Source organism: Erinaceus europaeus, chromosome 3 (genome assembly GCF_950295315.1).
Source record: "Erinaceus europaeus chromosome 3, mEriEur2.1, whole genome shotgun sequence".
Lineage (NCBI taxonomy): Eukaryota > Metazoa > Chordata > Mammalia > Eulipotyphla > Erinaceidae > Erinaceus > Erinaceus europaeus.
The window spans coordinates 52,410,123-52,436,090 of NC_080164.1; the positions used below are offsets into that span (position 1 = coordinate 52,410,123).

Genomic DNA, 25,968 nt, shown 5'->3' on the forward strand with positions numbered 1-25,968 from the left:
ACAGAGAGAAATGGAGAGAGGAGGGCAAGACAGAGAGGAGGAGAGAAAGATAGACACCTGCAGACCTGCTTCACTGCCTGTGAAGTGACTCCCCTGCAGGTGGGGATCCGGGGTTCGAACCGGGATCCTTATGCCGGTCCTTGTGCTTTGCGCCACCTGCGCTTAACCGGCTGCGCTACAGCCCGACTCCCTCTTTTTTTTTTTTTGTAAGAGCTCACCCTAGTCGAGGATGATTTAATCCTGAGATCCTCAATTATATCTTCAAAGCTCTTCTTCCCATATAAGCTCACACTCACAGATTCTGGGATGACATCTCTTTTGAGAGTGCCACCAGTGAACTTAGTATCAATTAGTGACACTTTTCTCATTTATGAAATGGGCATCACCATCCTTCCTTCTCCACCTCAATTGTAGGATGATTATGGGCACTGAAGTGCCATCTGTGCTGGGGGAGGTGGGGGTAGGTGAGTGAGCCTACTTACAACTGCTCAGTGGTATGTCCCTGACAAGCTCTATCTCTGTGTGACCTGAGTTCTGGCACAATGGACATTCCTACTCCTCATGAAAGAGAAAACCAGAGCCAGGAGATAGCTCACCAGGGAGATCACACATCTTGCTGAGAGGCCCTGGGTTCAAACCCAGCACCATATGGAAGCATGAGTCATAGATTGTTGTGGAGAAATCTCCATGGTGGAGTGGTGTGGCTTCTCCTCTCTCTCCCTCTCTCTACCTCTACCCTCCTTCCTTCTTATCACAACCCCCCCCCCAATGAGAATGAAAAACTTCACCTGCACAAGGCACTTTGATAGGACTATGCATTCAAGAGATTCTGGGTGGCCACTCGATCATCTGGGGCCCTAGTCAAAGAATTCTGGGATTCCCACATAGATATGATGGGCCTAGATCTCTAATAGATCCTACCCTTCACCATTGCTGGTCATCTCCATCAGGAACGCATAATGGATTATCTTGTGGGCCTCTATTGGACCTTGCCCTCAATATGGAAATAAAATGGTAGGGACTGCCCCATACTCCCAAGGGAGATTGGGTCAACATATTCTGTCACTTGAGGAAGACGGGTACTGAAATGAATGCAGCCTAGAATGTTTCTAGCTATGACCACAGAAAACGAGCTCAGACCTACAGGTTCCTGTGCTGAATATGGGTCCCAGATCAGATTGATGGGGTTTATAGCTAACAGTATTTATATATTTTCCCCATATTTGGGAGTTACTCTCTTCCCTGATCCAGTTTCCAGGTCCTATTTCTAAGTCTGAAACCATCTCCCCAGACAGTACCTTTAGCTCACCTGCATGTTAGCTGTCGGGCTCAAGCAAAAGCCATGAGCCCCTTAAGAATATACCTAATAGGAGTCGGGCAGCGGGTTAAGCGCACATGGTACAAAGTGCAAGGACTGGCTCAAGGATCCCGGTTCCAGCCCCCAGCTCCCCACCTGCAGGGGAGTCACTTCACAGGTGGTGAAACAGGTCTGCAGGTATCTCTCTCCCCCTCTCTGTCTTCCCCTCCTCTCTCCATTTCTTTCTGTCCTATCTAACAACAATGATATCAATAACAACAATAACTACAACCAAAAAAACAAGGGCAATAAAAGGGAATAATAATAATAAAAAGAATATACCTAAAATAGACCTACAAGTTTTTTTCCAAAATGGAGGCCCCAAATATCATCTGCCCTAATCTTACCTTTAGATTCCTGATTATTAAACAGTTTAGATTCCTGATTATTAAACAATTTGCTCTGCTTTATATCTTAATGCTTTTCATCCACCGAGTTGCAGATGCTACCAAGACACCAACCTGACTTCTCTGGGAAGATGACCTCACCAATGTGTCCTGGAACCCCACCTCCCCAGACCCCTGCTCCACTAAGGAAAGAGACAGGCAGGGAGTATGGACTGATCTGCCAACACCCATGTCCAGTGAAGAAGCAATTACAGAAGCCAGGCCTTCTGCCTTCAGCACCCCATAATGATCCTGGGTCCATGCTCCCAGAGAGATAAAGAATAAAAAAGCTTCCAATGGAGGGGATGCGATGTGGAACTCGTGGTGAGAATTGTGTAGAATTGTACCCCTCTTGTCTTATGGTCTTGTCAATCATTATTAAATCAATTTTTTAAAAAAGAGGTTCATCCCCTGGAACCATATTAAAATAAATAAGGGGAATGGGCAGTAGTGCAGTGGGTTAAGCACAAATGACAAGAGGTGCAAAGACAGGCCTAAGGATCCCAGTTCAAGCCCCCGGCTACCGGGGGTTCGCTTCAGAAGTGGTGAAGCAGGTCTGCAAGTGTCTATCCTTCTCCCCTCCTCTCTTGATTTCTCTCTGTAAAACAAAAACAAACAAGCAAAACACAAACCAGTAGTTAAGTTGGCTTCAGCAGTAACCTGTTGAAGTATACTTGAGTCTTTAAAAATAAATAAATAAATAAATATAGTGATTTTATTATAAAAGAAAGAAGGAGTAAAAGTCAATCAGCAGCTGGAAAATAGTTCAGCTGATGAAGCACAGGACTTGCATATCAGAGGCTTTCAGTTTGAACCTCTGCACCTGTGCTGCTCTAGATATGAGTAGCTAGCATGGTGATTATGCAAGAGGTCAGGGGCTCTCTGGGCTTTTAATTCATCCATGAGCGACTGGGGAAATGGCTCAGCTGGCAGAACATCCGACTTTCTCTTTCTCCTTCAGTCCCAGTGCCACATATTCCAGAGTGGTGCTCTGACTTCTCCCCCTCTTTCAGTCCCATTTAAAACTCTCTCATGTGTAGTAAATAAATGACATTTTTTGACATTTTTTTCTCTTCCTTCCTTCCTTCCTTCCTTCCTTCCTTTCCCTCATGGCCTAACCATCTCTCCAATGCCATATCTCCAAACACCATCACAATGGGAGTTAGAATTTCAATATAAGAATTGGCTGGGGCAGGGCAGGGGAAGGGGAGGACACAGACATTCCATCTAGCAAATAGTGTCATCTCCACAAAGGTCAGTATCCTGCAATCTCAGCAGAAGTTTTTGCATTTTGTAAAGCATAGGTACAACAGACAGGGACAAGGCTGATGAAGAGTCAGCCCTTGGTGTGCTCTCGCATTGCAGAGCACCCATCTGAGCACACGCTGGGAGCACTCTGTGCTCCACGGAAGATTCTGACAGAAAGCTGAGTGTCTCAGCAACCTTGTCACCCAGAAACTTCCAGCTTTGGGATCCAACCCCATGGGTCATCAGTTCTGCAGGGCTATTCTAACCAGCTATGACTGGTCATCCTTCCTTCTTGAGACCTCCCCTGACTTCAGCTCAAGGAAGCCTCTCCTGAGCATAGGCAGTGATGGTGCTCCCAGCTCTCTCTAGTGACCTGCCCATGGCTGTTTCCTTTTCTGCACATTCCCATCATATATATAATTTTATTTGTCAGTCCTTCCAAAACTGTAAATTTCATGAGACTGGAGGCCTTGACTACCTTCCTCACAGCTGTATATCCAGTACCTAGAAGAGCTTTTCATATAAGGAAGGCACCTACTACACCTCGAATAAATGAATGGTCTCAAGTCTAAGCACATAACTGACCTCAAGTAAACAGATAGTGTCTGAAGTAGCCATCTTCCCGAAACAAGTACTAAAATCCTGAGACTTCACTCAGTATTAAGTAGGGAAAACGAAACGTACATGCACACATGCACACACACACACACACACACACACACACACACACACACGCACATCTGTAACATTTCCTAGATCAGGGTGAGTTCTGGCATTTAGTATTTACAAATACTATTCAGCAAATTAGAGCCTGATGAATTATATTGTTTGGCTTTGAGGATGATCCCTTATGTCCAATTTTTTTTTTTTAGATGAGTTTTTTTTTTCCCCCTTCTTAAGTGCTGAACAGGTGCTGTATTCAACTCTTGGCCAAGCTGTAGCTTGAGTGGGCCAGGAGCCAGGGGCTTGGCGACAGGTGGGGGAGGATCTGAGAGCCAGCTTGCAGCTCACTACTAAGTGAAAAGGAAGAGCTAACTTTTGTTTTGTTGGAATAAAACCAACAAATGAGACGTGGGAAGTGTGTCTCCCAAAGAGGAGTTTCTTATCCTAGCCCCAGAAATCTCCTGAAATTCTCCAACACATTGCGAATATTTGCTTCTGAGTAGAAAGGGACTGTAGCTTTCATCAAAGTCCCAATAGTTTCACACACACACACACACACACACACACACACACACACACTAAAAGTAAGGTGGAGAGTGAGAGAAATAAAGATAAGAAAAGCATAGCACAGCACAGACAGCTTTGGGAGTTCATGAATCAACGAAGTTGTTCCAAACTCTGGCTGCCAAGAGTTCAGTTTAACTAGGAAAGGAAGAACCAAAAGGATGTGTTTTTGAGGTTTGGTATTCTTTTTATGCTTAAAAAATACTTATTTTATTATTTATATCATATTAAAGTGAGTTTTTTGTGTTGGGGTGGGGTACAAGGGAGAAGCCACAGGAGCACTTTGGTTTTTATGGGGTACTTTTAAAAATATATATTCTATTTATTTATGTATTTATTTTTATTATTTTTATTCTCTTTATTTTAATGGGAGAAAGATACAGAAAGAAAGAAATAGAGAGTGAGGGGGCAGGTGGTGGCACCTCTGGTTAAGTGCACACATTACAGTGCATAAGGACCTACATTCAACCCCCCAGCCCCCACATGCAGGGGGAAGCTTCACAAGTGATGAAAGAGTTCTGCAGGTTCTCTAAACCCCTTCCCTCTAAATTTCTGTGTTCTATCAAATAAAATAAAAGTTTAAAGAAAAAAAACAAAGTAAAAGAAATACAGCAGACGACTACTCGACTCTGGTTTATGGTGGTGTTAGGGATTGAACCTGAGACCTCAGAGACTTAGGCATGTTCTGCGGAGAAGCAATTACAGGAGCCAGACCTTCCACCTTTTGCAACCCACAATGATCCTGGGTCCACACTCCCAGAGGGTTAAAGAATAGAAAGCTATCAGGGGAGGGAATGGGATACGGAGTTCTGGTAATGGGAATTGTGTGGAGTTGTACCCCTCTTATCCTATGGTCTTTGTCAGTGTTTCCTTTTTATAAATAAAAATTTAAAAAAGAATGATCTCTTCCAAAAAAATCAACACAATATAAGAAGTACACGAGAGAACTATTCAGCATGAAAAGGCATACACAATTGAATAGGATGTGTGCCCTTTGAGAAGAACCTGGTTTGAACAAGCAAGCTTTTTGAGAGATCTAAGGGACACTTGGGGGAAAATGTGAACACATTGGGTCTCAAATGGTATTGGGTGTTCTTCCTCCACCCCCATACACACACATCGTTCTCTCCCCAGAATAACTCTCCGTTCTGGCTAATGGTAGTGCTGGGGAGAGAACCTGGGATGCCTGGTGCCTCAGACAGGAATGTCTGTTTTGTAAACTTGTACGCTAGCTCCTCAGCCAATTATTATTGATTTTATCATGTGTGATGCCAGTGTGAGTAGTTGACTATAAGTATACCTCTTTATTTTGGATTTGGTGTTGATGAGGGGCAACATGAGATGATGTCTGTAATTTGTTCTGAAATTATTCAGCAAACATGTAAATAAATTTTAAGATAATTGAGATTTGTGATGGCTCACAGGACAATGAGATGTTTTGTACTCAGAAGCTGGGACACAGCTCACCTTCCTGGAGTTGGACAGGTTTCTGGTGCTAGGCAAACCCAGGGTGTATACTTTCTGTCTGTTTCAGAAGGGAACATGGGGCTGATGAAATAGCTCACTTGGAGAGTGTGCTAGGGCCTGGTGGTGACACACCTGGCTATAATGCATAAGGACCCAGGTTCAAGGCCCCAGTCCTCCCCTATGGAGGGAAAGCTTCACAATTGGTGAAGCAGGGCTGCATGTGTCTCTCTGTCTATCTCTATCTCCCTCTTCCTTTCAATTTCTGGCCATCTATCCAGTAAGTAAATAGAGATAATTTTTAAAAAACGAGAGATTGTACTGATTTGCTACATGAATGACCCAAGTTTGAGCCTAACCACCAATGTGTTGAATGAAGTGTCGCTGCTGTGGTCTTTTGTTCTTTGCCTCTGCCTTCTCTATCTCTATCTAACAGAAGAATGAAGAGGAGGAGGAAGAAAAAAAGGAGGAAGAGGGGGGAAGGAGATAAGGGGGGAAGAGAAAAGTGTGAAGAGAGGAAGGAAAGGAGGAAGAAAAGGGGGAGGGGAATCTGTACCAACAGCAGGTCCACACTAGTGCTTAATCAGTTGAAAGAGTGAATGGTGGGGGGTATGGTGGTGCACTGGGGACCTGGGTTAGAGCCCCCACTCCCCATCTGCCGGAGAGTAACTTCATAAGTGATAAAACTAGTACAGAAGGTGTCTTTCTCTCCCCCTCTCTCTTTCTCTTCCTCTCCTTTCAATTTCTCTGTCCTATCAAATAAAGGAAAACCAGTGGGCTCATCATACAGGCACCAATCTCCAGCAATAACACTTGTGACAAAAAAAAAAAAAGTGAAGGGCTAGTCTATGTTAGGATTCACCTTCCAAGTTGGATTCTGCCTGACAAGACCAACATCATTGCCACAAACCAATTAAAAATATAGGCAGGGTTTCATACTCCCACAGGGTTAAAGAATAGTAAAACTATCAGGGGGAGGGATGGAATACAGAGCTCTGATGGTAGAAATTGTACTCCTCTTATCCTATGGCCTTGTCAGTGTTTCCATTTTATAAATAAATAAATAAAATAAAAATATATAGACAACTATAGCAATAAAACAACAAGAGCAACAAAAGGGAATAAATAAATGAAAATTTAAAAATCTCAATTAAAATATATATATATATATATATATATATAGAGAGAGAGAGAGAGAGAGAGAGACCCAACTATGATACCATCTCCTCAGACAACACCTTGGGTCCACCTGCATGTTATCTGTCAGACTCAGGCAAAAACTACTTGTGTTATGGGCCCCTTAGAATATACCTAAAATAGACCTACTAGCTTTTTCCAAAACAGAGACCCCAAATCTTCATCTGCAATATTCTTGCCTTTAGGCTCATGATTAGTGAACATTTTGTTCTGCCTTATATCTTAACTCTTTTTCAGCCATCAGGTTCCAGATGATACCATGATGCCAACCTAACTTCCCTGGGCAGATGACCCCACCAATGTGTCCTGGAACTCTGCCTCCCCAGACCCCTGCTCCACTAGGGAAAGAGAGAGACAGGCTGGGAGTATGGATCAACTTGCCAATGCCCATGTTCAGAAGGGAAGCAATTACAGAAGCCAGAACTTCCATCTTCTGCATGCCACAACAATCCTGGGTCCATACTCCCAGAGGGATAAAGAATAGGGAAGCTGTGGTCTGGGATGTGGTGCAGTGATAAAGCTTTGAACTTTCAAGCAGGAGGTCCTGAGTTTGATCCCTGGCAGCATATGTGCCAGAGTGATGTCTGGCCCTTTCTCTCTCCTCCTATCTTTCTCATTAATAAATAAATAAAATCTTTTTTAAAAAAAGAATAGGGAAGCTATCAAGGGAGAGGATTGGATACAAAGTTTTGGTGGTGGGAACTGTGTAGAGTTGTACCACTCTTATCCTATGGTCTTGTCAATATTTCCATTTTATAGATAAAAATTAAAAAATATACAGACAGGGGCCAGGCAGTGATGTACCTGGTTAAGTGCACATGTTATCATGCTCAAGGACCAAGTCTTCACCTTCAGAGAGAAAGCATCATGATCAGTGAAGCAAGACTACAGGTGTCTCTCTCCACCTGCTTCTCTTTCAGTTTTTTTTTTATCTTATCAAACAATAAGTGAGTAATATATACAAATAAAATATTTAAAATACGTATGGGCAAGAAAGGGGGAGAGAGCATACAGATTATGCTAAAATTCCTTCATGCCTGAGACTCCAAAGTCCCAGGTTTAGTTCACCATACCACCACAAGCCAAAGCAGAGCAGTACTCTGGTAAATAGATAAAAAAAATACAGATACAGATAAATAGAGATAATCTTGGATCACCTTTTATGAGGTTTCCTTAGATGACTGTAGGCACTCAGTGTATCTTCTTCCTGAGCCCCTTCAGCGCCTCCTGGCAGTCTGTTGTGGGTCTCAGTTCTTCTGTAGCTCTACCATTCAGGTGAAAGGTCTACGGCTATACCACCCTGAACATGCCCGATCTCATCTGATCTCGGAAGCTAAGCAGGGTCGGGCCTGGTTAGTACTTGGATGGGAGACCATTCAGGTGAAAGGTAACTAGCTCACCAGGGAAGCACAGGACTTGCCTGCTAAGGCCCCAGAAGTTTCAGGTTTAATCTTCAACCCTACTGTATGCCAGAGGTGAGTGGTGTTCTGGTGTTTCTTTCATGTAAATAAATAGATAAGTAAATCTTTTTTTTAAATGAAGTATGGGGGGGGGGGCTGGCAAAATACCTTACTTGGATAGTACACTGCTTTTGGGAGGTTTGTACCCAGCCCCCATTACCTTAAAGGAAGGTTTCGCATTGTGATTTCTCCTCTCTCTCTCTGCCTCTCTGCCTCTTAAAAAGAAAAAGAGTGAGGAACCAAGAGATTGCTCACCCAGTAGGCCTTCACCATGATCATCACCATTGTATTGGGGCTTCACCATTCCAGGAAGACCTTTTTCAGAGATGGAGGGGGAAATGGGGCCTGGGGATGGGGATGGGGGAGAAGCAGAGGGAGAAAGAGAGAGGCAGAGGGGGAAAGACACAACAGCATCCCAGCTTCTTCCTGTGCAGTGGCTAGGCTTGTACCTGGCTGTGTGCATGGCAGGTGAGCTACTTTGCCGACTCTAATACTAACTCCTCTTTTTAAAAATTTTATATGTATTCATTGGATAAAGATGGAGAGAAATCAAGAGGGAAAAGGGAGATAGAGAGGAAGGGGAAATGAGAGACCACCTGCTTCACCACTTGTGTAGCTTCTCCCCTAAAGGGGCCTAGGGAAATGGACATGGGTCCCTGTGCATGGAAATGTATGCCCTTAAGTGGGTGAGCTACTGCTCGGCTTCTAATTCTTTTTTTAATTTAATTTAATTTAATTTAATTTATTATTTTTTAAAATTAACTATTTTTTATTTATAAAAAGGAAACATTGACAAAACCATAGGATAAGAGGGGTACAGCTCCACACAATTCCCACCACCAGATCTGGTTTCTAATTCTTGCCTCTCTTATACACACTGCTGTGTGGTGCCACACTTAGGAACTAGAGCATGCTAGAATTCAGGTTCTGGCTGTGTCCTTCCCACTCCCCTGCCGGGAGTGCTCTTCAGCCCACATCTTCTGTGGCCCTTGAAGACTCAGGAGCCTGTTTATGTTGGATGAGTGTCTGAGGATAGCTACTTTGCAAAGTCATGAACCACCAGGGCCCAAGAACTCCCTCCACATCAAACACAATGTTGGTTGTGTTCTTTGTTCCTTACTGAACTCCATGTTGAAGTGATTATCCAAAACATTAGCTCATGCTCTTTCTTTCATAAACTTTCAGAATCACCCCAGAAGATAGTTGAAACACTTCTGTGGGAATGCCTGGGATGCCTTTTCCCTAGAGGTCCATCAGCCTCTCGGAGGGGGGACCATGATGATAGGCCCTTTCTTCTGGCTGGGAAGTGGTCCTGACTTCAAACATTAGGCTTTCTTGTCAGCTATTAGAGAAAGGGATTCCTGGTGGGTCCCCACTAGCATCTAAGGTAGGAGAGACCAACTTTCCTGCCCATCCTATAGGCTAGTATTAGATAAATACCAGTTGTCACTTGTGGCCTTTGCCCACACTCCCCACCTCCCCATTCCGCCCCTGTGCATCTTTTCACCAGGTGTCTGGTGACATAGGACCCAGGCCACCCTGTCTGCCTCACAGATGTTAGGTTCTAGCCACAAAACCAAACCAAACCAAACCAAAACAAAACAAAAAAACTGGGCTGTGAAAAGAAAAGTCCAGATTTCACTGAAAATAAAGCTTTCCAGGAGGTGCTGACTAAGGAGTCTCATTTCCAAACATCTGAAACAGCAAACTGATTGTAAATTAAGGGGGAGTTACAAGATAGTAGTTGAAGGGCAGCAACACCTCTGTTTTCTGGGTTGTAGCAGTTGCTATACTGTCAGGACAGAGGCAGCCAAGCAAGGTGATTAAGTAGGGGTGTGGGGTGTGGGAGGGGGCAAATATTAGGTTACTGAGAGAAAACAGGCCTCTTTGAGCCAAGGGAGAGCAGTTAATTCTGACAAGAGGTGGAACACAGTCTGTGTTGTTCTCTTGAGCCTATGAATTGATGATACCCGCCCAGATCAGAGTTCAGGCTTCCAAGGCCACTCAACAAAAATAGGGTAAAACTAATTGCAATCCCGTGCAAATGGATACTTTAATGGAGATTTCTCCTCCTGCTGAATATACTGATTTCAGTCAAGTGGGGGCTTGTATTTGTAATAAAGGATCAGGGTGATTTGCTCTGGCAGTAAACTTTCTGAATTTCAGGTCCTGGAGCAAAGATGGGGAGCCTTGTTATAGGAACACATCCCTTTTCCTTCCTTCCTTCAGCCTTTCCTTTCTCTCTTTCTTTTTCTTTTCTTTTTTAACAGAGCACTGATCAGCTCTGGCTAATGGTGCGGGGGGATTGAACCTGGGACTTCGGAGCCTCAGGCAAGAGAGTCTGTTTGAATAACCATTATTCTATCTACCCCTCCTTTTAAAAAATTGATTTAATAATGATCAACAAGACCATAGAACAAGAGGGATACAATTCCACACAATTCCTACTACCAGAGTTCCACACCCCATCTCTTCCATTGAAAGCTTCCCTAATCTTTATCTCTCTGGGAGTATGGATCCAGGATCATTATGGAGCACAAAAGGAATTCCACACAATTCCTGCCACTGGAACTCCATATCTCATTCCCTCTCCTGATAGCTTTCCTGTTCTTTATTTTATTTATTTATTTATTTATTTATTTATTTTTTTAATAAAAAGGCAACACTGACAAAGCCATAGGATAAGAGGGGTACAACTCCACATAATTCTCACCACCAGAACGCCACATCCATTCCCTCCCCTGATAGCTTTCCTATTCTTTAACCCTCTGGGAGTATAGACCCAAGGTCATTGTGGGATGCAGAAGGTGGAAGGCCTGGCTTCTGTAATTGCTTCTCTGCTGGATATAGGTGTTGGCAGGTCAATCCATACTCCCAGCCTGCTTCTATCTTTCCATAGTGAGGCAGGGGTCTGGAGAGGTGGGGTTCCAGGACACAATGGTGAGATCGTCTGCCCAGGGAAGTCAGTTTAGAGTCATGGTAGCAACTTGGTAGCTGAAACAGAGTTAAGATTATAGCGGATGAGATTTGGGGTCTCCATTTTGGAAAAAAAGCTAGTAGGTCTATTTTAGGTATATTCTAAGGGGCCCTTGACTTTACTGATTTTTGCCTAAGCCCCACAGCTGACATGCAAGTAGGCTAGAGGTATTGTCTGGGGAGATAGAGTTGGACATAGGACTAGGAAGCTGAATCAGGGAAGAGAGTAGCTCCCAACTATGGGAAAATTATATAAATACCATTAACTGTAAACTCCATCAATCTGATCTGGGACCCATATTCAGCACAGGAGCCTATGCAACCTCTGCCTCCCTATAGGTCTGAGCTTGTATTCCGTGGTCATAGCTAGAAGCATTCTAGGCTGCACTCATTTCAGTACCCGTCTTCCTCGAGTGGCAGAGTGTGTTGACCTAGCCTTCCTTCAGAGAGTAGAGCAGTCCCTACCATTGTTAGGAACACATCCTTCTGTCATATCTGTGCTCCCTCCTGCTCAAACACTGATGTTCTGTTTTGGATACCTTAGGAGAAAGAGGTGGGTTATCTGGGGTGGCTGAGCAGATCTCAACATGGAACACACCTCTAGCATCCTTGCTGGGTCTTTAGGTTGAATGGTTTTCCATGTGGCAGCCCTTTTAGGATGGTTAGGTTTTGTCTAAGGGTAAGAGTCCCTCTGAGCCATAGTCAAGCTTTGCTCAAGAACTGGGAAGCATCTTCACTAATTTCCTTAAATCATCCACTTAGACCACCCTCTGGGAATGGTTGAGATCCAGATTTGGGGCTTTCCTGGCAAGATGTTTATGTAACCACCAGGGGCTTCCTGTGGTTTGGGCTGTGGTACTGGGGATTGAGGAACAACGGGATCCCCCCAGCTCTTAGCTGTGACTTACACAAGGCTTTGAGGCAAAAACCAACCAAACAAACAAATAGTTTTTGGTAAACTGGAACCCCCAGTGGTTGGTGCTGGTGATGGGGTGTTGCTTCAGAGTTTGGAAAATCGAGCTGGTGACTGATACATTAGGATGAGTTCTGATGGGGCATGAGATGAGAATCATAATATTTGTAGGTGGCGGCTAAGAACAGATACTGGAAGGATTCCTGATTGCTATACTGAGGGGTGCATGCAGATGCTGGTTTACGAAATTCACAGGGTGAAAGTCTGCTCACATGCCAGACTCTGTACCAGGGACCAGGAAGGAAAACCCAAGGCAAACATGGACCTGCCCTCAAGAGCTCATAGCTTGAGGGAGGAAGGGGAGGGAATCTGTCATGAGAAAGCAAGAGAGCGAAGCATCCAATAGCACAGCTATATACAAGATACTGGATACTGTACAGCAAACCATAACAAAAGGACTTTTCAAAGTTAACCCAATTACCAAATAATGTGATGATAACATTAACTATCAATTGTCTTTTTGAACCCTAAGACAGCAGGAACCTCACATCTCCACTATAGAGCCCCTACTTCCCCCAGTCCTAGAACCCTTGGATAGGGCCCACTTTCCCGTATGCGTCTCCCAATCCAAACCAAATAATATTGCATCTGCCGATCACAACCTAACCAATGCAACGATTGCCACCTCAACATGCTTCACCTCAGATTGTGTCCAGAGACTTCACGTGTGGAATGACAACCCTTCAGCTTCATTACTCGGGTGAGACCTTTCCTTTTATAGTACACTCTAATTTCATCTCAGGTGGTTCACTTTCTAACAAAGTCCCATAACCTAGATATACACCAGTTTCTGTGAGAGAGAGCTTATGTTCACACGTATCCATAAACTACTGCAAAATATATACCTGAAAGCAGAAGTATACTAGAGTTTGCAGTGAGTACCTCCCTAACACTTCCTCTCCACTATTCCAAGCTTTGGGTCCATGATTGCTCAACAATTTGTTTGGCTTCGTATGTTAACTCTCTTTTCAATCACCAGGTTCCAGATGCCACCAGGATGCTGGCCAGCCTTCCCTGGATTGAAGACCCCACCAATATGTCCTGGAGCTCAGCTTCCCCAGAGCCCCACCCTACTAGGGAAAGAGAGAGGCAGACTGGGAGTATGGACCGACCAGTCAACGCCTATGTTCAGCGGGGAAGCAATTACAGAAGCCAGACCTTCCACCTTCCACCTTCTGCAACCCACAATGACCCTGGGTCCATGCTCCCAGAGAGATAGAGAATGGGAAAGCTATCAGGGGAGGGGGTGGGTTATGGAGATTGGGTGGTGGGAATTGTACCCCTCCTACCCTATGGTTTTGTTAATTAATCCTTTCTTAAATAAAAAAAATTAAAAAAAAAAAAAAGAAAGCAAGAGAGCCAGAAAGAAAGCACAGAGCCAAGTCTTCTCACCTGGGGAGGGGAGGCTGATACTCTGAGGTTAAGTACTCAGAACTCTGGGGTCTGACTTTGCTTCCTGGTCGAGGGACCTTAGAAAGGCTCCCTAATTCTCCAAGTCCTGGTTTCCTCACCAGCAAACTGGGATTTAGAACAGTTCATGTACTTCTTAGGGGTGGTAGGAGGATTCAGAGGGAAAATGTATATAAAGCCTCTGTGTGGCTCTCAGAAGTACTTAAAAAAGGGAGCCAGAGCATCACGGGCTTGTGTGGTGATGGGACTTGAACTCAGAACCTCACACTTGCAAGTCCCAGTTTCCATTACTATGTCACCTCCTGGGGTCACCAGAATGGCTCTTAATAAATGTCAGCTAAGGAGCTGGGTGATGGTATTATGCTTGAGGACCTGCGTTCAAGCCCCCAGTTCCCACAAACAATGGGAAGCAGCAGAGAAATAATACAGGTGTCCCTCTCTCTCACCCCACTTTCTACATTTCCTCTTCATTTCTGTCTCTATCATAAAAAAACAGCTAAAAAGTTCACAAGGTATATTGTGAGCATTATGCCAGTGGAGAAACTTGACTGGCATTCAAGAAATATCTGTTAGGACAGCTTAGCCTAGGTGAGAAGGCACCCTGGCTGAGGGACTAGCACAGGGTCACCTCCAGAAGCTGGGCATGCAGGCCCATGGGGCAGTGGAGATGAGAAGACAGGGATCTCAGGTGCTATGAGTCATGCCAAGGAGTCCTTGCTTGGAAGGCAGAGGAGTGCCATAAGGGATATTTAACAGGAAAGAGCACTTTTCTATGATGATGGGACATTAATTGGGAGGAGAGGTAGAAGAAGGCCAGTGGAGGCTGTCATAGTAATTACATAAGAGATGGGGCTGGGCGTGGTACACTCTGTTAAGCGTGCTCAAGGATCACTGTGCTCAAGGATCAGGATTCAAGCCCCCGCTCCCCACCTGCAAGGAGGATGCTTCATGAGCAGCGGTGTCTCTCCATTTTTCTCCCTCTCTATCTCTCCTTCTCTCTCAATTTCCCTCTGTCCTGTCAAATAAAAATAAAGTAGAAAAAAACAAACTGGTAAAAATGGCCACCAGGAGTGGGCGCTTTGTAGTGTCAGCACTGAGCTTCACTGATAACCCTGGTGGCAATAATAGTAACAATAATATTAGTAATCACATAGGAGAATAGTAGGGCTTGAAGAAGGAGGAAGTGGGTATTTAGGGTGAAAAATTGCTAGGACTTCAGGACCAGTAGGAACAGGGATGAGGGAGGGGATCAGGGCAATAGCAACTGTGAAATCTGAGCAGTTACCAGAGTAAGGTCAGGGAGCAGGGTCGGAGGGCACAGGTCTGCTGAAGTAGTGGGGAACATGAATTCATGCACAGACTGAATTTCTTCTTCTTTTTTAAATCTTTATTAGATAGAGACAGCCAGAAATCGAGAGGGTAGGGGGAGATAGGGAGGGAGAGAGACGAGACACCTGTAGCCCTGCTTCACCATGAGAAGCTTTTCCCCCTATAGGTGGGGACTGGGGGGCTGCAACCCTGGTCCTTACACACTGTAACATGTGCACTCAACCAGGTGCGCCACCACCCAGTCCCTGACTGAATTTCTTGAGTCTGGGTCACGTAGGTGGCTGTGATGTGGTGGGGACTATTGCAATGGTGGTGCAGAGCTCAGGGAGAGGTGAGGATGAGGAGCTCAATCAAGAGCATGAATTACCTGTTTGAGAGAGGATGTTACATAAGAAATATTATGTAGAAAACCAGAGAAGCTATTTTACTGAGGCAGACACAGCGCTGCCAGCACAAGGCCTCCTCATTCTCCTCACTCCGTGTGACATGAAACCAGTCATGGACTTTCAGGAGATGGACAAGAAAACAAGAGAGAAAAGCCACCATTGACTATATATATTGATTTCCTTTTGCTGCCCTTATTGTTTTATTGTTGTAGTTATTATTGATGTCATTGTTGTTGGGTGGTACAGAGAGAAATGGAGAGAGGAGGGGAAGACAGAGAAGGGGAGAGAAAGATAGACACCTGCAGACCTGCTTCACTGCTTGTGAATCGACTCCCTTGTAGGTGAGGAGCCAGGGGCTCGAACCAGGATCCTTATGCCGGTCTTTCGCTTTGTGCCATTTGCGCTTAACCCACTGTGCTACTGCCCGACTCCCCACCATTTGCAATATAAATCAGAGTATTAATAAGGTAAATACCACTTTAAAAATGTATATGTAGATGTAGATGTATATATATAGAGAGACCAGATCATTGTTCCAGCTTTTTTTTAAATTTCTTTATTGGGGAATTAATATTTTACATTCAACAGTAAATACAATAGTTTGTACATCCATAACATTCTCCAGTTTCCCATATAACAATACAACCCCCACTAGGTCCTCTGTCATCCTTCTTGGACCTGTATTCTCCACACCCACCCAACCCCACCCCAGAGTTTTTTACTTTGGTGCAATATGCCAATTCCATTTCAGGTTCTACTTTTTTTTTTTTTTCTGATTTTGTTTTTCAACTTCTGCCTGAGAGTGAGATCATCCCATATTCATCCTTCTGTTTCTGACTTATTTCACTTAACATGAATTTTTCAAGGTCCATCCAAGATCGACTGAAAATGGTGAAGTCACCATTTTTTACAGCTGAGTAGTATTCCATTGTGTATATATACCACAACTTGCTCAGGCACTCATCTGTTGTTGGACACCTGGGTTGCTTCCAGGTTTTGGCTGCTACAAATTGTGCTGCCAAAAACATATGTGTACACAGATCTTTTTGGATGAATGTGTTGGGTTCCTTAGGATCTATCCCCAGGAGAGGAATTGCAGGGTCATAGGGTAGGTCCATTTCTAGCCTTCTGAGAGTTCTCCAGGCTGTTCTCCAGAGAGACTGGACCAATTTACATTCCTACCAGCAGTGCAGGAGGGTTCCTTTGACCCCACACCCTCTCCAGCATTTGCTGCTGTTACCTTTTCTGATGTATGACATTCTCACAGGAGTGAAGTGGTATCTCATTGTTGTCTTTATTTGCATTTCTCTGACAATCAGAGACTTGGAGCATTTTTTCATGTGTTTCTCGGCCTTTTGGATCTCTTCTGTGGTGAATATTCTGTCCATGTCCTCCCCCCATTTTTGGATGGGGTTATTTGTTGTCTTGTTGTTGAGTTTGGCAAGCTCCTTATATATGTTGGTTATTAAACTCTTGTCTGATGTATGGCATGTAAAGATCTTCTCCCATTCTGTGAGGGGTCTCTTGGTTTGGGTAGTGGTTTCTTTTGCTGTGAAGAAGCTTTTTAATTTGATGTAGTCCCAAAGGTTTATACTTGCCTTAGTCTTCTTTGTAATTGGATTTGTTTCATTGAAGATGTCTTTAAAATTTATGCAGAAAAGAGTTCTGCCAATATTTTCCTCTAAGTATCTGATAGTTTGTGATCTAACATCCAAGTCCTTGATCCACTTGGAATTTACTTTTGTATTTGGTGAAATACAGTGGTTCAGTTTCATTCTTCTGCATGTTTCAACCCATTGTTTCCAACACCATTTGTTGAAGAGACTCTGCTTTCCCCATTTAATAGTCTGGGCCCCTTTGTCAAAGATTAGATGTCCATAGGTGTGTGTTCCAGCTTTTAATGCTATTTATTTTTATACTTTTTATTTATTTTGGATAGAGATAGAGAGAAACTGAGACAAGGGGGAGACAGAGAGATAAAGAGAGGGAGCCAGATGCTGGTATACTGGGTTAAGTGCACATAATATGAAGCACAGGGACCAGCAAGGAACTGGCTTGAGCCCCGGGCTCGCCACCTGCAGGGGAATCAATTCACAAGTGGTGAAGCAGGTTTGAAGGTGTCTATCTTTCCCTCTCCCTCTCTTTCTTCCCCTCCCTTCAATTTCTCTCTGTCTTATCTAAAAAATTAAAAAATTAAAAAATGGCCACAGGAGTAGTGATTCATAGTGCAGGCACCGAGCCCCAGTGATAACCCAGGAGGCAAATAAGAGAGAGATAGAGAGATAGAGATAGAGATAGAGAGGCACCTGCAGCACTGCTTCACCACTCAAGAAGCTTCCCCCTGCAGATAGGGACAGGGGGCTTGAACCTTGGTCCTTGTGTGCTATAACATGTTCCCTAGGGCACCAAAGTAAAAACCCTGTGGTGAGCAGGAGGTGGACATGCAGCTTCCTGGGCCGGCCGGGGGTGGGGGGTGGGTGGGTGGGATGGGACACAATCTTTTGGTAATGGGAATGGTGTTTATGTATATACCTATTAAGGTGTAGTCACATAAATCACTGTTTAATTAATATGAGGGGGAAAAATTGATTGTATGTCTAACAAAGGGACTTTTCAAAGTTAACCCAATTACCAAATAATGTGATGATAACAGTAACTATCCATTGTCTTCTTGAACCCTAAGACAGCAGGAACCTCACATTTCCACTATAGAGCCTAAACTTCCCCCAGTCCTGGGGCCCTAGGGTAGGGCCCACTTTCCTGTATGCTTCTCCCAATTCTTATCAAATAATATTGCATCTACTGATCCCAATCTAATCAACACAACGAATGCCACCCCAGCATGCTTCACTTAAGACTGTGTCCAGAGACTTCAGGTGTGGAACAACAACCCTTCAGCTTCATCACTCGGGTGAGACCTTTCCTTTCACAGTATTCTCTAATTCCATCCCAGGTGGATCACTTCCTAACAAAGTCCCAAAACCTAGATATAGACCAGGTTCCAGGAGATAGAGCATATGTTCACACGTATCCATAAACTAGGGCAAAATATATACCTGAAAGCAGTAGTACACTAGAGTTTGCAATGAGTACCCCCCAACACTTCATCTCCACTATTCCAACCTTTGCGTCCATGATTCTTCAACAATTTGTTTGGCTTTGTATGTTAACTCTCTTTTCAGCCACCAGGTTCCAGATGCCATCAGGATGCCGGCCAGGCTTCCGTGGACTGAATTCCCCACCAATGTGTCCTGGAGCTCCGCTTCCCCAGAGACCCACCCTACTAGGGAAAGAGAGAGGCAGACTGAGAGTATGGACCGACCAGTCAACACCCATGTTCAGCGGGGAAGCAATTACAGAAGCCAGACCTTCCACCTTCTACAACCCACAATGACCCTGGGTCCATGCTCCCAGAGGGATAGAGAATGGGAAAGCTAACAGGGGAGGGGGTGGGTTATGGAGATTGGGTGGTGGGAATTGTGTGGAGTTATACCCCCCCATCCTATGATTTCATTAATGTCTCCTTTCTTAAATAAATAAAATAATTTAAAAAAAAGTTCCCTGTACCAGATGTGCCACCACCAGGCCTACATATGGATTATTTTAATTTAATTTCTCACCGTGAGTAAATATTATTTTATCTTCTACTTGTCTTATCATCTTTATATTTCTCTGGGGGCACTAGGTCATGGAAATTTTCAAGTAGGATAAGATGTTGGAGATCATGCATACAAATACATACAAATACTCTGGGTTGGAGCCAGGTGGTAGTGCACATGGCTGAGCACATGAAAAGCAATGCTCGAGGGTCTGGGTTTAAGGCCCCAGTTCCCACCTGCAGTGGCAAGCTTCACTAGAGTTGAAGTTGCTCTACAGGTCTCTCTCTCTCTCTCCCTCTCTCTCTCTCTCTTTCTCTCTCTCTCTCATTCTCTTCTGCCTCTCAACTTCTCTGTCTTGTCAAATAAAAAAAAGAAAATGAGGGAGATGGGCAGTAGCGCAGCAGGTTAAGCGCATGTGGTGCAAAGCACAAGAACCGGTGGAAAGATCCCGGTTCAAGCCCCCGGCTCCCCACCTGCAGGGGAGTTGCTTCACAGGCAGTAAAGTAGGTCTGCAGGTGTCTCTCTTTCTCTCTCCTTCTCTGTCTTCCCCTCCTCTCTCCATTTCTTTCTGTCCTATCCAACAACAACGTCATCAGTAACAACAATAATAACTACAACAATAAAAAACAAGGGCAACAAAAAGGAATAAATACAAAAAAAAAAAAAAAAGAAAGAAAAAGAAAGGAAGGAAAAGAAATTCTTAGGAGAATCCACAAAACGCCACAGACACAGTGTGATCAGACCCAGCTAGCCTGTAGAATCCATGGACAAGATGGAGAATGTGGGTGCTGTTGTGTCTAGCAATGAATGACATCATCAACAATAACCAAAACAATGATAAAACAACAAGGGCAACAAAAGGGAAAAAAATAGTCTCCAGGAGCAGTGGATTCATGGTGCAAGCACCAAGCCCCAGCAATAACCCTGGAGGAAAATAAATAAATAAATAAATAAATAGATGAACCAGTTGCAACAAAGCTAACAAAATTGTTAAATTGTTAGAGGGTAAATACATAATTGCTTTTATTCCTAAAAACTCCATGACTCAAAAAAAAAAAAAAAAAAAAAAAAACTCCATGACTCAAGTAGATGATAGAGAGAAACCAGTGTGATGACAGTAATGGAGAAGAGGCTTTTTACATAATAATTTAAAGAATGCTGCTGTCAGACCAGCAAAATAGCTCACTTGCTTTGTCATGTATGTAACTCAGTTTCCATCCTGGGCTCCACTACAGTGGTCTAGGCTTCCCATTCTCTCCTTTCCCCCTATTAGACTCCCTTTATTGTAAGCTTTATTTACTTACTGAGAGAGATGGAAGGACCAGAGCACCTGCTTTGGCATAAGTGGTGCTAAGGATCAACTCGGCCCCTCACATAAACTCCTGTATTCCAACTGCCTCCCTGCCTCCTAGAATCTCTTTAGATGGATACTCGGAATAAAGATATTTCCATAGTCCCTTTTGTAGTTAGATTTAATGCTGCAAAGTTAGGCTCTAGACAGTGGGCTGGATATGAAAACACTATGTTCGCATCATTGAAAGTGCCATTAGAGGTATGCTTCCTTTCTTGATGGGCAAATGCCATAATATGGGCAGAGCAGCTATACCATCAGCAGCAACTTTGGATCATACAGTAGAAGCCATGTATTGAGAATGGTGGAACAGGATAGAAGGGGTTTCAGTCTCTGAGGAGCTTATGAAGTTTTCCCTCATGTTCTGAGTTAGAAACATAAACATCTATTGTTAAAGTCACCATTACTTTTCATGAACTCTGTCACTGAGTATAAGAAAGCAATATTTTGCTCTTTTTCTGGCTGGAACCATGGTGGATATAGAAGAGCAGAAAAAGGTTCCTGCAATGGCAGAAAGCTGAGAGAAGAAAAAGAAGGTTCTTGCTGTGCTAGAAACCCTTAAGAAAAAGCAAAGGAATTTTGCTGTATTGAAAATCAAGTGTCTGAGACAGGAATTTGCTCAAAAGATGCTTCAACAGGTAAGGAGAAAGCTTATCTACGAGCAAGCTAAGCACTATCATAAGGAATATAGGCAGATGTACAGAACTGAGATTTGAATGGCTTGGATGGCAAGAAAAGCTGGCAATTTCTGTGTACCTGTAGAACCCAAATTGACATTCTTTATCAGGATTGGTGCTATCAAAGGTGTGAGCCCAAAGGTCTGAAAGGTGTTGCAACTTCCTCACCTTCAACAGATCTTTAATGACACTTTTGTTAAGCTCAATAAGCCTCCAATTAATATGCTGAGAACTGAGGAACCCTCTATTGCTTGGGGGTATCCAAATTGATTATGAGCGAGGCTATGGCAAAATCTGCCAGAAATGGATTGCCCTGACAGATAACACTTGATTGCTCGATACCTTGGCAAATCCCTTGGCAGATGATCCCTTGGCATCATCTGCATGGAGGATCTCATTCATGAGATCTACACTGCTGGAAAATGCTTCTCCATGAGGTGGTATGAAGGAAAATGCACAAGGACCAGCATAAGGATCCTGGTTTGAGCCCCTGGCTTCCCACCTGCGGGGGGGGGGGGGGGGGCACTTCATGAGCGGTGAAGCAGGTCTGCAGGTGTTAATCTTTCTCTCCCCGTCTTCCCCTCCTCTCTCCATTTCTATCTGTCCTATCCAACACAACTACATCAATAACAACAACATACAACAATAAAAAACAAGGGCAACAAAAGAGAATAAATAAATAAATATAAAAAAACACTGCCAATGAAATTAATACCCTGACCAACTATATGACACACTACATTTGATGTGAGCATCACAGCTTTTATGTAGTACAGTATTTTGGGGTTTGTTTTTTAATAATAGCCAAGCTTTTGCTCAACAATTTGTTTGGCTTCGTATGTTAACTCTTTCAGTCACCAGGTTCCAGATGTCATTAGGATGCCGGCCAGGCTTCCCTAGACTGAAGACCCCACCAATGTGTCCTGGACCTCTGCTTCCCCAGAGACACACCTTACTAGGGAAAGAGAGAGGCAGACTGGGAATATGGACCGACCAGTCAGCGCCCATGTTCAGCAGGGAAGCAATTACAGAAGCCAGACCTTCTACCTTCTGCAACCCACAATGACCCTGAGTCCATGCTCCCAGAGAGATAGAGAATGAGAAAGCTATCAGGGGAGCGGGTGGGAAATGGAGATTGGGTGGTGGGAATTGTACCCCTCCTACCCTATGGTTTTGTTAACTAATCCTTTCTTAAATAAAAAAAATAATAATAGCCAAGCTTAACTTTTATTCAAGAAACACGAGGGATTAAAAAGACGGCAATGTCTAAAGAAAGAACACAATAATCACATAAAAGGAAGATGAAATTTCTATATTAAAAATGACTCATAAAAATAGTGACAAATGACTCAATTTAGAGAAATTTCTCTTATACTTCCCAGTCTGACTTGGATTAATAGGTGAATTATGCAAGGCTATTTGGATTTGGCCATCAAATGAGATGAAATTTTAGGAGATGAGGAAACTGATTTTGAGATGTCAAGGGCATAAAGCTAATTGCTATACCATTTTGTACTGCTTTGAGGATTTCTGACTCCTTGGTTACTTTTCTTCAACCATGGTTTTCCAGGTTGACTTTGAGGAAGGAAAATTCTGCATGCTGACAGGCTCTCAGAGCTGAGAGTCCAGGGAGACACCCGAGTCTCTTCCTACAGCAGCCATTGCTATTACTTGCTGACGCAACTCAAGTCCTAGTCTGGCAAAAAGCTGAGCACTTTGATAATCAAGAGTAAAGTGCTGGGACTGGGAGCTAGCTCACTCAACAGTGTGTGAATCTTCCCAGGCTTGAGGAAGATACATTCTACAGGCTTGAGGTCACATTCAAAGACCTGGCACCAAGTGGAAGCATCACAGATGGTGCCAAGGGAACTCTATGGATAATGGAGCAACTCTCTGAGTAAATGGAGCAAAGCAAAAGACACTACGGTGTCTTTCCAATATTCTGAGAAACAAAATGAGGAAACTGAGCTGAGTTGAATGCCTTGAGCTTCATAAAACACTAACAAAACAAATAAACAAAACCCAAACAGGCTGAGTGATAGTTTGCCTATGTGAATTTGTACTTTATTGTGTGCAAGATCTTGGGTTCAAGCTTTGACATCACATGGTAGCACCATGGACAGCCAGGGAATTGCAAGGATGTTGACACAGTAATTTGGCATGTCTTTTTTGTCTCCTCCTTTCTCCTCTTGAATGATATGGAGTTTAAAGAGGGGAGGGTTAGGGCCTGGGTAGTGGTGCACCAGGTTAAGCACACATAGTACAAAGCATAAGGACCTGTGCAAGGATCCTAGTTTGAGCCCCTGGCTCCCCACCTTTGGGGTCGGGGGGTTACTTCAGAAGCGGTGAAGCAGGTCTGCAAGTGTCTATTTTTCTCTTCCCTTTCCCTCTCAATTTCTCTCTCTCTGGCCTATCCAATGGGAAAGGAAAAAAAGAAAAAAGAAAAAAAACGGTTTCCAGGAGCAGTGGATTTGTAGTGCTAGCACTGAGTCCCAAGCAAAAATCCTGGAGGCAAAAAAAAAAAAAAAAAAGAGTTTGTCATTCAATGTTATTGTGCATACTTGAAATTCTTGGTTCATTCCTTGGTGCTGCATTAAAAAGAAGACCAAGGGCAAGATGGTGGTACACAAGGACCTGGGGTTCAAGCCCAGTTCCCACCTACAGAGGGGGAAACTTCACAAGTGATGGAACAGTGCTGTGGGTTGCTCTCTTCCACCTCTCTCCTATTCTATCCCAATGGCCCCTCTCAATTTGTCTTTATTAAAGTTTTTAAAAGGATCTAATGTCCTGAGCTTAACCTATGTAAGGTGAAAGCTCAATGGACTATGGCCTATCACAGGAGACCCAGAACTCAGAAGGGGGGGGGGGATTGCTATGGGGAAGTTGAGGATCTAAGACCCTGTAACGGAACAGTATGATCGTTTGGAGGAGGGTGAGATGTAATAACCTTAAGCTTGGGGCAATGTGGAAGAAATGTACACTTATGAAGTAACAATCCTGCAAACTGATGCTTCCTTCAACAAGTACATATATAACATGACTTTAGGGGCTGAGTGGTGGCACACCTGGTTGAGCACACGTGTTACAATGCACAAGGACCCGGTCTTCACCTGCAGAGGGAAAGCTTTGTGAGTGGTAAAGCAGTATTGCAGGTGTCTCTCTGTCTCTCTCCCTATGTTCCCCTTCCCTCTCAATTTCTGGCTGTCCAATAAATAAGGATAATAATAAAAAATAAAGAAAAATATAACTTTTGAAGATTTATTAACAAGAGAGGATGAGGAGGAAAGAGAAAACCAGAATCTTGCTCTGCTATGTGATGCCAAGGACTGAACTCAGGTCTTACTTCTATTTAAAAAAATTATTTTTTATATTTCTACATTACAGAATTACATGTTAATGGGGGTTTGAATCCACACCATTCCCACCACCAGAGTTCTGAATCTTCACTCTCCCCACTGCAATTCACTACAGTTCCCCTAAAGTTTTAGACATGGGCCAACCATCTTCTCTACAACTATCTGTCCACATTTATACATTGAACTCAGGTCTTCCTGTCAGAGAATCCAAAACTTTATCCACTGTGTCACCTCCTGAGCTGCAACATTATATTTATTATTATTATTTTTGCCTCCAGGATTATCACTAGGACTCGGTGCCTGCACTATAAATCCACTGCTCCTGGAGGCCATTTTCCCCATTATGTTGTAGTTATTGTTGTTATAGCTGTTGTTTTTGGGAAGGTCAGAGAGCAATCGAGAGGGGAAGACAGAGAGGATAGACACCTGCAGACCTGCTTCACCACTTATGAAGTGACCCCTTTGCAGGTGGGGAGTCAGGGGCTCAAACCAGGATCCTTATGCCGGTCCTTGAGCTTTGTGCCATGTATGATTAACCCACTGTGCCTGTTACCTGGCCTCCTGTAATTGTTGATGTATTGTAAACTTAATTTCAATATGACTGGTTTCTTTTATATCTGTATATATTATGTTTTGACATTTTTTCCCCATTAAATTTATAGTCTTCACCAGAATGCTATAAAGATTAGGACTACACAGTAAATCTTTTTTTTATATTTATTTTCCCTTTTGTTACCCTTGTTTTTTTTAATTACTGTTGTAATTGTTGTCATTATTGTTAGATAGGACAGAGAGAAATGGAGAGAGGAGGGCAAGACAGAGAGGGGAAGAGAAAAACAGATACCTGTAGACCTGCTTCACTACCTTTGAAGCGACTCCCCTGAAGGTAGGGAGCTGGGGGCTCGAACCGGGATCCTTATGCTGGTCCTTGTGCTTTGTGCCACCTGCACTTAACCTGCTGTGCTACTGCCTGACTCCCCACAGTAAATATTTATAATTAAAAAATATGCTATAATGAATGACTTTTTTTTTTTTTTTTTTTGCCTCCAGGGTTATCGCTGGGACTAGGTGCCTGCACTACTAATCCACTGTTCCTGGAGGCTATTTTTTCCCTTTTGTGGCCCTTGTTGTTATTGCTGTTGTTGGATAGGACAGAGAGAAATTGAGAAAGGAGGGGTAGACAGAGATGGGGAAAGATAAGACACCTGCAGACCTGCTTCACCGCCTGTGAAGCGACTCCTCTGCAGGTGGGGAGCCAGGGGCTTGAACTGGGATCCTAATGCGCGTCCTTGAGCTTCGCACCATGTACGCTTAAGCCGCTGCGCCATTGCCCAGCACCCAAGAATTTGTTTTTATAACCTAATATTCTACATAAAAACAGCAACCTAAAGTACTGATCCAATCTTTTTTTCTTCTTTTTTCCTCCAGGGTTATCGCTGGGGCTCAGTGCCTGCACTATGAATCCACTGCTCCTGGAGGCCATTTTCCCCCTTTTTTGTTGCCCATTGTTGTTGCTGTTATTGTATAGGAGAGAGAAATCGAGAAGAGGGGAAGACTGAGAGAGGGAGAGAA

At 43.6% G+C, this 25,968-nt stretch overlaps 1 long non-coding RNA gene and 1 pseudogene across 1 annotated transcript in view; both read left to right on the top strand.

Annotated features, from left to right (window-relative positions):
• LOC132537663 (uncharacterized) overlaps positions 1 to 25,968 on the top strand; it is a 458,600-nt gene that overhangs the window by 12,688 nt on the left and 419,944 nt on the right. The window lies entirely within an intron of this gene.
• LOC103128738 (60S ribosomal protein L7-like) lies at positions 20,858 to 22,941 on the top strand (annotated as a pseudogene).